The sequence below is a fragment of the Pan troglodytes genome, chromosome 13, assembly GCF_028858775.2.
Source record: "Pan troglodytes isolate AG18354 chromosome 13, NHGRI_mPanTro3-v2.0_pri, whole genome shotgun sequence".
Classification (NCBI taxonomy): domain Eukaryota; kingdom Metazoa; phylum Chordata; class Mammalia; order Primates; family Hominidae; genus Pan; species Pan troglodytes.
Window position 1 is genome coordinate 51,780,799 of NC_072411.2, and position 13,287 is coordinate 51,794,085.

A 13,287-nucleotide genomic window follows, 5' to 3' on the forward strand; every position below is an offset into this window, starting at 1 on the left:
TGTAGCAGACTTCAACAACTGCTGTTTTTGGCAGCAAAAATCAACCCCAAGGGCTGAAATTTTCAAGCAGTGGCCTTCTGAGTAGCTGCCAATAAAGAGTATTCAGCAGGTTGACTGAAAAATAGAATTTCCAGCGAGCCAAGAAACTAGGAGAACCTGGGTCAGAAGAGATCACAACCCAGAACAGTAGGTTGTCTTTTAGGGGTGATATGTTAATCTACTTCCTCTCTTCTCCCACAGGGAACCTGATGGAATAAACTGCTGTGAGAGGGAGTATTGAAAGTAAGTGAAAAAAAGAAGGGATGGTGGAAAATTCTTCATGGATTCATTGTTATTGGGGAGGGGCACTTTGTATTTATGCAGATAGCCCCACATGTTGTAGGACATTTAACATCTCTGGTTGGGAATGCCAGAAGAGCCCACCAGTCACTGTGATAACCACAAAAGAGTTTAAGGAAAGGATGTGTGTGTGTGTGTGTGTGTGTGTGTGTGTGTGTGTGTGTGTAATAGAGAGGAGAAAGCTCTTTTACCTCCTGGGGTGGTTAGAGTTAGGGAGACATGGTAACACACTGGATCAAGGGCAGCCCATTTCAGGATCCTCGAGGATTCCTCAGACAGGGCAGAACGCCTATTGCCAGGGTCCTGCGGGAGAATTCTTCCATCCTGAACTGAACTGACAAGGAATTCTGGGAATTGTTTTGCCATATGCATCCAAATTCCTGTTGGAGTAGGATTCTATTACACACCCTTAAATAACCAGAGTGTATGACACACTGGAGCATCTGTGATGTCATTTTCTCTGTGATACATTCTAGGGGCCTGAGTAATACTAATTAAAAAACATATGTTCCGTCTCCCTGCAGCTTGGGGCCAGGACTAGCTCTGGTGATCACATGCATATAGGAAGAAGGGTACAAAAAATAATCTCAGATGATTTAGACTCATCTGCCATGAATATCAATTTCATAAATTTTATAAATACACTAACATACAGCATGCCCTTGGGCTATTTATTTCACTTCTCTTAACCTCAGTTTTCCTATCTGTAAAAGGATAATGATACTTACTTTACAATGTTATAAGAAAGAATGGATAAAATAATTATGTGAAGTATCTGATCCACATTTCATGGCTAAATACTTGTTAATTCCCCATCTAGCCAGACAGCCTAGATAATTAATTACCTGAAGTAAGGAAAATACTTTTGACTAAATTACCTTATATAGTTTTATAAAAGTCTGTCTTTTTAAGGTACTTTCCAACCTTCCTCTTGTCCATCTCATGCTTCTGCACAGCCAGCACTAGACAACTTACAAGAATGCATCTACACATTACCCTGAAGTTTAAACTGAAATATTAAACCTATGAGGATGTCAGCAGGAAAATGGGTTCTGTAATTTTTCTAGAGCCAAAGAGAGGGTATGATATACCATTCAATCTGGGCATCGAGTGACAGTTGTCTCGTAACAAATTGGTGGAAACAAGAAGGGAAAAATAATCAGCTTGGAACTGATGTATGCTGCAGGCAGCACCGGCATTTATACTACTCATGGCATGACTAAGCATTTGTTTGCTGTCATGTAACATAACCTTGAAGCCAAATACTTTTAAATATCTGCAAAAAACTCAAATAATTGGAGAGATTCCTTAAGAGGCATTCAGAAGTTACAGAAGTCAGGGATGTCAGTAACGATATAAACATTAAGATGATAAAAACGAAGCTGGGATATGTGTAGTCAGACATCAAAATGGAACAGGCTGTTAATGGTGCTTCCTTTTGCTGTTGTTCATTCTTTAAGACATCCTTTCTTATTCAGACAGCTTCATCTTTTTTCCCCAACCTCCATCTTTTCTGTTTCTTTCAAATTTCTCTGTAATACAGTCCTTATACTTTCCCCTCCCCAAAATGTCCCTTGAACACCATGAATATTCCAGTTGTCTTTTATCACAGGATGGATACATAAAGCTGTCTTTATATGTTTATATACAGCATGAACCTAAGCAAAACAATTACAAGAATTGCTGAAGCAAAAAAAAAAAAATGTGTTAAAGTCCCAATGTTCTCGTTTACTAATTAACCCAGATAAAGGCATACTTTCCAAAACTGCTTTCATTTCACGTAAGAGTGCCAAAATTAATGAACTATTCAAGCTCAGCTGGAGTCTCAAAAATATGGTACCTAGTTCTTACAGGAAATACTTTTATTTTTTCAATAAAAATGGAAAAACTGGGAAATGAGCCAGTGGCTTCTCCTTCTCTTCCAATATCTTCTGTCTTGACCCTGAGGTTAAATATACTCATCACAGACACGGGCACAGACATATGTGACCTCACAGGGGCTGAAAAAGAAATTAGAAACAGCAAGAGAGGCAAAAATAAAAAAAAAGAAATAAACAGCGGGTCATTTCTGACACGTGTGTCATATTTGAGCAAAGTAATAATAGCTTAGCATTAATTGGGCACTTACTGTTTATGTGTGTGCCCCCCATGATACGTGCTTTACAGGCGTTATTTATCTATTCCTCACACAGCTCTAAATGGTAGCGAATGACGACCACAGCAATCATTCAAGTAACATTTATTATGTGTTAAGTACAGTTCTAAGCACTTTGTAAACGTTAACCCATTTAATCTTTGTAAAAATTGTGTGAGATAAGTACTACCAGTATTCCTATTTCACATGGGAGAAAATTGAAGCACAGAGAATTTTAGTAATTTGCTCAACATCACAGTTAATAAGTTAGAGGACCTATGATTTGAACCCCGGGGCTGGTACCAAATAGTAGTAACCACCACTAAAGCTATAGGCTACTTCTCCTGGGTTGAAGGATGCTTGGCATTTTATGTGCACAGTGTTTGCAGACTTTATACCCAAAGTTTTTGTCTTCTGAGTAGCCAACATTAGGACTGCTGAAGACAGAAGGGAGACCAAGGTGATCCCAACTAGGGAGGGAGTAGGGGTTAGAGTGTGGAGATGGGCGAGAATGTGCCCTGTGAAGGCACAAAACAGGGAAGATGAGAGAAAACCAGGAAACATGCTTGAGTGAGGACCCACTCCTACCGATTTTAGTGAGAGATGCACTTCATGACCTGACAATGTCTCTAGCTTTGGACCTGCAGGGATTCATTCCCAGTCCCTCGGTGGCAGCAACCATGTCCAAATAGCTATCATCTTTTATGAAGACTACATTTCTATCTGCCATTTTGTTCTTCTATTATCCTGTCCCCCACCTAACAGCCAATAGGGAGCTTTTAAAAGTGTAAATTGGGTTATGAGGCCCATGGCTGGAAATCATCCAAATCCTTCCTTCTCTCTTGGAATAAAATGCAGACTCCTCACCCTGGTGTTCGGGGCCCTAGGTGACCTGCCTTTGCCTAACTAGGTGGAAAACTTTAGTCTCAAAAAGAACATTCTGTATGGGATATACATTACTTGGCTAAAAACATTTTCCTTAATACAATATTTTGTGCTATCAAACATGATTGGGAAATTTACATTTATAGGCTTAATAGTTTTCAAACATATCATTTGTCTTCAGCAAAAATACAGCAGGTGGAAGAACATCAGAAACCGGGTTCTACAAAGAAACCATAAGTGAAATTCATAGGAGAGAGTTGGTTTTCAACACCTACCACATTTTAAAAGCTCTGACGCTAGATAAACACAACAGCATGAATCAAATATAAATATTCCTCTGCCCCTTTGCCTTTCTTCTATTTTGCTGCTCCTTCCCTAAATATCAGAAGCCAGTCAGCAAAATATATAGGAAAGAGGAGAATCTTGACTACTAAAACTTTTAAAACTAAGAGCAATATTGACTCCAAAGAATCAAAGAGTGAAGGCAAGGCCTGGAGTAGGGGAGGCATGTATACCAAATTTTGGGGATATCCACCCACAAAGTAGAACTACCTAATTGTGTAAATGCTATTTATATAAGAGTACTATCAAATATAAAGTTTTAATATGTATGCAGCATTTTCATTTCATTGTCAAAAATATGAAGTACCTTTTAATCACTGCTAAGGTCTTGCCACCTGTTTATTTCTTGACACCACAATAGAAACATGATTTTCCTTTTTTGTCTTGTTAACATCGAGTTAGAAGTAGTTCAAACTATTTAGAAAACTAAAGAGAACGATGGAGGCCAAATCAACCAAAGGGCTGAGTCATCCACTAAAATCCTCAAATCTTTTTGAATGCTTTTGGCTAGCATCCCAATTAACAGTGTGATAACTCATTGCTTCAATTCTCTTTCTGCTACACCAAGTACTCCTAGGATTGCATCTCATAGAAGCTTCCTGTGGCCTCTCCTATAACACTTTGAATTCTCAACATTGATTTCTGCCTGAAGGGCTTCCTTGAGATATCATGCTAACCCCATCCTATACAAACACCCAGTTCACTTGAGGATGATCGATGGTCTATTCTAGTCCTGATCAAATCACTTGCCACTTCTGTGATTATTCAGGCTCTTGGGCTGGGTGCAATCAGGCAGAGAATTATTAGAACATTGACAGATTAGTCTCATCAGTTACCTGCTGTGACCACCAGCTTTCTGTATATTAATAAGAAAAAAGGTAGCCTGCTGATTGCCATTAAATTACACGAGGATATATTTGTCTTTTGGAACTCCAAGGCATTTAAATGTGATGTAAGATCAAAATTCATTAAAGAAGGCGAAGAGATGTCCCAGCAAACATTTCCCAGGAGGTGAAAGTATAAAACTTGCATAGTGGAGAAGATAAGTACATTTTATGTTTAATCATTTTCAGTGTGAAACACAGTTTAACAAGTATTTATTGAGCACTTACTATGGGCAAAGTACTGTGTTTGGCTCTGGAAAACAAAGGGAAGTGAGGACCCCTCATCTCAAGAGTCAGTTGTTGAAATCAACATATAAGTAAACATAATCCAAGAAAGACTACAACGTGTGATGCAAAAAGAGCCACAGAACTTCCAACATGAAAAAGACCACATTGTAGGGCGATAAGGAAAGTCTTCATAGAGAGGGGAGAATGTCTATGTAAGCTTTTTTTTTTTTTTTTTTTTGGAATGGAGTCTCATTTTGTTGCCCAGGCTGGAGTGTAGTGGCGCTCTTAGCTCACTGCAACCTCCGCCTCCCGGGTTCAAGCAATTCTCCTGCCTTAGCCTCTCAAGTAGCTGGGATTATAGGCGTCTACCACCACGCCCAGCTAATTGTTGTATTTGTAGTAGAGATGGGGTTTCACCATATTGGCCAGGCTGGTCTTGAACTCCTGACCTCAGGTGATCCGCCCACCTTGGCCTCCCAAAGTGCTGGGATTATAGGCATGAGCCACTGTGCCTGGCTTGAGTAGCCTTTTTAAAAGATGGAAAAGAGGGAATTGCAAGTAGAAATAAGTGCAAAAACAAAGGCATAGAAGTGGGTGTGGAGATACTGAAGGTTTTCCTACTGTCCTATGGACCTGTTGCTTCTTGCTGCAAGCTTGGCAACTCTACCAGATAGCCTTTTCTGGCTATGGAGGCATGCTCAGTGGGCATACAGGGTGAGATTGTTGGCATCAGGGAGTTGATGCCCCTGAATGCAATCCCAATCAGTGACAAACAGTGGCTTCCTTGTCCCTCAGGTGGGACAGTTCCAAGGTGTGGTTTATTCCAATGTCCTGAAGATACTCAGTGGGGCTGCACCTCAGTTACCAAGACTGGCTAATATTCATTAACTTTATATTGGTTCTCTTCCCTTTTCTGCCTTATTTCTCTGTTCTCCTGATGGATGCTTCCTGGGATCACTTCCCAAATAAACTACTTGCCCTCAAATACAATCTATGACAATGAAGAAGCACAAGCCATGATAAATAACCAGCAAACTGCCCAGCTTTGTTTAAAGAGGGGTGGGTCTATAGGACAAAATAATAGCAGAGGCAGCAAAGTTTTTGGCATTTTATTCTATGCCAGGAATTGTGTAAAACGCTTGCGTATGTTCTCTCTCATTTAATAATCAGGAAACGCCTAGGAGTTATATAAAACTATAAATCAGTGGCACTGAAAGGTTAAGTAAGTAGCTCAAGATCACACATCTGTCAGGTGGGGAAACCAGAATCCAACTCTGATCTCTGAGATGCAGAAACCTGATTTTGAAATCCAATGCTCTTCCACCTCCCTAACGTTGTTGAGGTTATTGAATGCCAGGCTGGAGAATTTCTACTTACCTGGGAGAACACTGAGTAACCATGGAAGTTCCTGAGACAACTGAGGTACAACGGAGAAGCCTCAGGTTGGTGACACTAACAAGAAAAAAGAGAATGTTTACACTGTAAGCAAAGCCTGGTTTGGAAATATCAGAGGAGCTCAGCCATCCAAGGCCCTGCTTAGATGCTCCTAGTACATCGATAGTCAATGCATGGTAACTGGTTGGGGAGCTCTAAAATTGAAATTCAGGTTCCAATTCAGTAATCAGACAAACCTTGGTCAGAGTCCTGGCCCCATTATTAGGTTTTTTGGAGCTGAATGAGTTACCTCCATTCTCTGAGCCTCAGGCATGTTATTTGTAGCAATTCAAGTTAATTCACAGGGTTGTTATAAAGATTAGGAGAGCTAACAGGTTGAAATAACTTTGCCTTTTGCCTGACATGCTCAGTGTACATTAGCTGGTATCAGGGAAGCCTGGAACTATATCTTGGGCACATGTGGTCTGACCCTTTTTTAAGGTCCCACAAAATTTAGCCTCTTCACCAGCTTCCACAAAAAAATTCAAGCATATCAAGCATGTTGTTGCTTTATTGAAGATTTGTGGGGCTAATATACAGAGTGAATATGGAGGTACATTCTTGGTAATGTATGTCCTCATAAGACCTGCTTCTCAAAGACCTTTCTTACTCTGCTGTCAGAGTTTTATAAGACCAACAGATGAAAAACAGTGGTAGTAGGGCCACAGTGGGAATATACTCTGGCATGTGTGGAACAAGACCTGCTTTCCTCCTGCTTTGGAAGATGTTCTAATGGAAGTCCCACTGAGGACCAAGTTCATGGGTGCTGCTGTTGCATTTTGGTATGAGCAGGAATATACAAAAGGCAGAAAGGACATGTTTACTAAAAGGCAAGCTCATAGAGTAATCTGGAAATTAAGGGAGCCAGCTGCACATGCCTTGGATTTTTACCTGTTATAAAATATTCTTCTATAATACCCTCATGTTCATATAGTGCCTTTTTGTTTTTAGTACAACTTGGAACATAGTATTTTTCCAAATTATCATCCATATACTAGACATTTTTCATTGCAGTGAAATTTGATTAGGTTTAAAGGGTGTTTTGCACTTAATCCCAGCCTTGTTCTTGGTCTTACAGGGGAATTCAGAGAAATGTAAGCCACATTTCCTTCCCTAAGTAGCTTATAATTTCATCAGGAAGAGGAAAAGGAAGTACTAGCATATGGTCAATGTAGAGAAAGAACTATGTGTCTGTGGGTGGGAATTATCTAAAGAAGTGGGGAGATGGAACTTGAGCTTGGATGTATAAAATGGTTGTGGTATAAGTAAATGAAGAAGATGACATTTGTGAAGAAAGGAGCAATTGGAACAAAGGTAGAAGGAAGACCAGGAATAATTTGGGCAGATGATAGTGAGAATATTTGCCTATCAGAGTGGTAATCACTGAAAGTAGATTTGGAAAAGAGAAGTATACTCATATTGGAAAGAGTTTTGGCTTCCAGGAGGCAGCGTTGTCCTCTGAACCTTGTTCCAAGCTCCCATCTTCTCACTTATGCTGATTCAACGAGATCATAACTTGTCTCCTGAATCCAGTTTGCATGGCCCACGACAGGCAAAGTGATATTCTTAAAAATGCTGAATTAGCCATGTCACTTCCCTGCTACAGCCCTTTCCCAGGGAGGAATTCAAAACTGTTAACATGGCCCATGAGGCATTTGATGCTTGTGATCTGGTTTCTGCTGACCTTTAAACTTCATCTCACTCTCTGCACACTCCCCACTCCAACTCCTTGTTCAGCCACATTGGCTTTGATTCTGTCCCCAAATGATCCCTCCCACACCTACTGGAAAGCCTTAACTTGTGCTAGAAGGTTCTTTCCCTCCAGTTCTCGCCTTCACCTAATTGGTAAGTCTTTATCATGAACTGCAGCTCACGGCACACATAAGACATGCTAGGGGAAGCTTTCCCTGACTCCCTAGAGTAAATCCCCAATTTTTTGATCACAAAACACCTACACATCAGTTTTTGTTTTTTGTTTTTTGTTTTGAGATGGAGTTTCACTCTTGTTACCCAGGCTGGAGCGCAATGGCACGATCTGCGCTCACTGCAACCTCCCTTCCCAGGTTCAAGCAATTCTCCTGCCTCAGCCTCCCGAGTAGCTGGGATTACAGGCATGTGCCACCACGCTCGGTTAATTTTTTGTATTTCTAGGAGAGACGGGGTTTCTCCATATTGGTCAGGCTGGTCTTGAACTCCCAACCTCAGGTGATCCACTCACCTCGGCCTCCCAAAGTGCTGGGATTACAGGCATGAGCCACCACACCTGGCCTACATGTCTGTCTTTTAAGACTGAATCTCAGTTTGTGCTTACCTATCTATTTATATGACTATTTAAATGCTGTCTTCTACTGGACTATAAACACCAGGAGGAAACAAAATGTTTGGTTTGCTCATGGTTGCATCACAGCAATAGCACAATGCCTGACACTGAATGGAGATCTGTTGGATTAATAAATGGTTCAATGAATTAATTGGTGAATGAACAATAAGCAATGCAGTCACCAGAGTTTGGACCATATTTGATATCTACTTTCTCATTATAATCAAGTTTGAGGAATATTAGTTGCTTGTTTTAAGAGCTTCTGATGTTTCTCTTCAGCCAGTTAGCTTATTTTTAGAACTCTCATACATGAATTGAGAAACCAATTTTACACCAACCCTTATCTTTTATTCCTCTGAGTCCAAGTTGTTTTAAAAATAGAGAAGTAAACACTCCAATTTTGTTGTTCAGTTCATATTTCAGTTTTTCTCTTCTCTTTTGTTCTGAATATTGCAAATGGTTAGAAAAACCAAACTTGCATTTATATTGCTCTTTTTATCGGCAGATTTCTCAGAGCTTTAAAAGCATTTATTAATATTTATGATAGCATTTCAACCTACAAAAATTATCCACATTAAAGCTCCTTGAAGACACAGATACTACAACGGTTTTACAATATGCAGCAAAAATTTCAAATATAAATTGGATGTTTTGATTAAACCCAATAAACTGACTAATGGTGAATTCCTACAGGAAAAACCCATCATTCTAAACTCAACAACAACAACATCTTTTGAAAGCATAGGTGAATTTAGAAGGCTGCTCTTTCAAAACTCAAGGATTTGAAATACTTGCAAAAGAACAGGATAACATTTGCTCAGCTATTTCTAACTTCTTGAGACATGTAATTGAATCTTTAGCCCTACATTTTTTCCTAATCTATGTATATAAAGCTATAAATTTTTCTTTAAGCACAAGATTTTACTATACCCTGCAAATTTTGATATGCTATATTTTAGTTATTTTTACTTCAAAAATATTTTTTAATTTCCACTTTAGTTTTTTTCTTTGACCCATGGGTTCTTTAGAAATGTGTTGCTTAGTTTGCACATATTTGGCTATTTTCTAGTTACCATTTTTATTGATCTCAGCTTTAATTCCTCTGTGGTAAGGGAACATTATTTATATGGTTTCTTAAGAACAGCAGTATGGTCTATATGCACATATTTCCATTTTTGTGAAGGTTTGAGGTGCATAACCTGCATATTTTCAAATGTGTGTACTATTATATATATATATATATATACATATGTAAATTAGATTGATTTTGTTAATCATCTCATTCAAATATTTACATCCTTTTTGATTTATTATAGGCTTTTTAAGTCAGTTACTATGTTATCAACAATTACTAAAGTATTGAATGATAGTGTGGCTATGTCAAATTTTCCTGCTAATTTTGTCCATTTTTACGTAATACATTTTGGCATTGTGCTATTAGTGCATATTGTGAATTATTGCATTGAGAATTATTGACCTCTTCAAGGAGAACTACAAACCACTGCTCAAGGAAATAAGAGAGGACACAAACAAATGGAAAAACATTCCATGCTCATGGATAGGAAGAATCAATATTGTGAAAATGGCCATACTGCCCAAAGTAATTTATAGGTTCAGTGCTATTCTCATCAAGCTACCAGTGACTTTCTTCACAGAATTAGAAAAAACTACTTTAAATTTTATATGGAAGGAAAAAAGAGCCCATATAGCCAAGACAATCCTAAGCAAAAAAACAACAACAACAACAACAAAAAACAAAGCTGGAGGTGTCATGCTACCTGACTTCAAACTATAATACAAGGCTATAGTAATCAAAACAGCATGGTACTGGCACCAAAACAGATATATAGACCAATGGAACAGCACAGAGGCCTCAGAAATAATGCCACATATCTACAACCATCTGATCTTTGATAAACCTGACAAAAACAAGCAATGGGGAAAGGATTCCCTATTTAATAAATGGTGTTGGGAAAACTAGCTAGCCATATGCAGAAAACTAAAACTGGACCCCTTCCTTATACCTTATACAAAAATTAACTCAAGATGGATTAAAGACTTAAACATAAGACCTAAAACCATAAAAACCCTAGAAGAAAACCTAGGCAATACAATTCAGGACATAGGCATGGGCAAAGACTTCATGACTAAAACACCAAAAGCAATGGCAACAAAACCAAAATTGACAAATGGGATCTAATTAAACTAAAGAGCTTCTGCATAGCAAAAGAAACTATCATTAGAGTGAACAGGCAACCTACGGAATGGGAGAAAATTTTTGCAATCTCTCCATCTGACAAAAAGCTAATATCCAGAATCTACAAGGAACTTAAACAAATTTGCAAGAAAAAAACCCCATGAAAAAGTGGGCGAAGTATATGAACAGACACTTCTCAAAAGAAGACATTTATGCAGCCAACAAACATATGAAAAAAAGCTCATCATCACTGGTCGTTAGAGAAATGCAAATCAAAATCACAATGAGATACCATCTCATGCCAGTTAGAATGGTGATCATTAAAAAGTCAGGAAACAACAGATGCTGGAGAGGATGTGCAGAAATAGGAATGCTTTTACACTGTTGGTGGGAGTGTAAATAAGTTCAACCATTGTGGAAAACAGTGTGACGATTCCTCAAGGATCTAGAACCAGAAATACCATTTGACCCCGTAATCCCATTACTAGGTATATACCCAAAGGATGGTAAATCATTCTACTGTAAAGACACATACACATATATGTTTATTGTCACACTGTTCCCAATAGCAAAGACTTGGAACCAACCCAAATGCCCATCAATGATAGACTGGATAAATAAACTGTGGCACATATACACCATGAAATACTATGCAGCCATGAAAAAGGATGAGTTCATGTCCTTTGCAGGGACATGGATGAAGCTGGAAACAATCATTCTCAGCAAACTAACACAGGAACAGAAAACCAAACACCACATGTTCTCACTCATAGTGGGAGCTGAACAAAGAGAACACATGGACACAGGGAGGAGAACATCACACATTGGGGCCTGTCAGGCAGTGGGGCGCTAGGGGAGGGATAGTATTAGGAGAAAGACCTAATGTAAGTGATGGGTTGATGGGTGCAGCAAACCACCATGGCACGTGTATACCTCTGTAGCAAACCTGCACTTTCTGCACATGTATTCCAGAACTTAAATTATATATATATATATAAAGAAATAGAAAAAAAGATTCAAAACCTAAAAAAAGCAAAGATGTCTTCTGAGAATGTTGGCACTTTCATCACCATAAAATGAAATGTTACTGTTTATCACCTTTTTAAACCTCTTTTTCTTCTTCTTTTTTTTCCTTCTGACCCAGGATCCAAAGCAGTATAACCTCCTTTTAAAAAAACGATTTTAACATAGCTATATTTAGGGTTTCTCATTTTGTGAGAAGGTAATTTTATCTATTTTTTTCCATTTCCATTCCTTTACTTTTTTTTTTTTTTTTTGAGACAGTCTCAGTTTTTTACCCAGGCTGAAGTGCAGTGGCATGATCTTGGCTCATGGCAACCTCTGCCTCCCCAGTTCAAGCAAAGCAATTTTCCTGCCTCAGTCTTCCGAGTAGCTGGGATTACAGGCACCTGCCACTGTGCCTGACTACTTATTGTATTTTTAGTAGAGATGGGATTTCTCTATGTTGACCAGGCTGGTACTGAACTCCTGACCTCAAGTGATCCTCCTCCCTTGGCCTCCCAAAGTGCTGGGATTACAGGTGTGAGCCACCACACCTGGCCCATTCTTTTATTTTCAATTTGATTTCTTATATTTAAATGTGTCTCCTCTAAGCAGCATATAGTTTTCTCTTATTCATTCTTATAGTCCTCATCTTTCAATTAGAATATTGTTCTGTTTACATTTAATACATTTGTTGGTATATTTGAGTTTTCTCTTTGTCCCATCTGATATTTAGTCTTTTCTATTTATCTTTTCAGTAAATGCAGTATTTTCTTTTTCCATTGACTTGTTAATTACATCTTTTTTCATTGTTTCTTTAGTAGCTGCACTGGAAATAATATACATCCTTAGGCTTTATTAGGGTCATCTGTAATTTAATACTTTTAAAACTTCCTGACAGTGCAAAGACATTAAAACACTTGAACTCCATTTAATTCCTTCCTCCTTCTTATGCTATCTTTGATATGCGTTTCAATCCTATATATGTTTTTAAGCCCAATATATTATTTTAATTATAACAGTAATATTAACTTAGATTTTCTTCATATATTTACCCCTTTGACTGTTCTTTGTTTCCTACAATTCCATGTGTCCACTGAAATAATTTTTCCTTTATTTGGAGGACATTCCTTAGCCTTTCTTTCATTGTAGGTCTTCCAGTAGTGCAAAATAATCTTGATAGAAAATATATTTGTTCATATTGTTTTTATTTTTTTCTTCCATGCATTTTTAAAAGCTTGTTATTTTGAAATAATTACACATTTACAAGAAGCTGCAAAAGTGATATGGAGGGGTTTCATGTAACCTTTACTCAATTTCCTCCAATGGTTATATTTTACACAATTGTGATAGTCAGAATTCTAAGTCTCCACAGGATTCCCATCCCCTGATTATTCAGTCAAACACTAGTTACTGCTGTAAAACAACTATGCAAATGTCATAAAGGTTATGGACCTTAAAATAGAAAAAAAAATCCTGGATTGTCCAGGTGGACATAATCTAATCACTCGAGCTCTTGAAA

At 38.2% G+C, this 13,287-nt stretch overlaps 1 long non-coding RNA gene across 1 annotated transcript in view; it reads left to right on the top strand.

Moving 5' to 3' along the window:
- The first annotated feature begins 227 nt into the window (after positions 1 to 227).
- LOC134807982 (uncharacterized) overlaps positions 228 to 13,287 on the top strand; it is a 104,079-nt gene continuing 91,019 nt past the window's right edge. The window contains exon 1 of the long non-coding RNA XR_010149753.1: positions 228 to 282. This is a non-coding gene — a long non-coding RNA (uncharacterized LOC134807982). The remainder of the gene's footprint in view (positions 283 to 13,287) is intronic.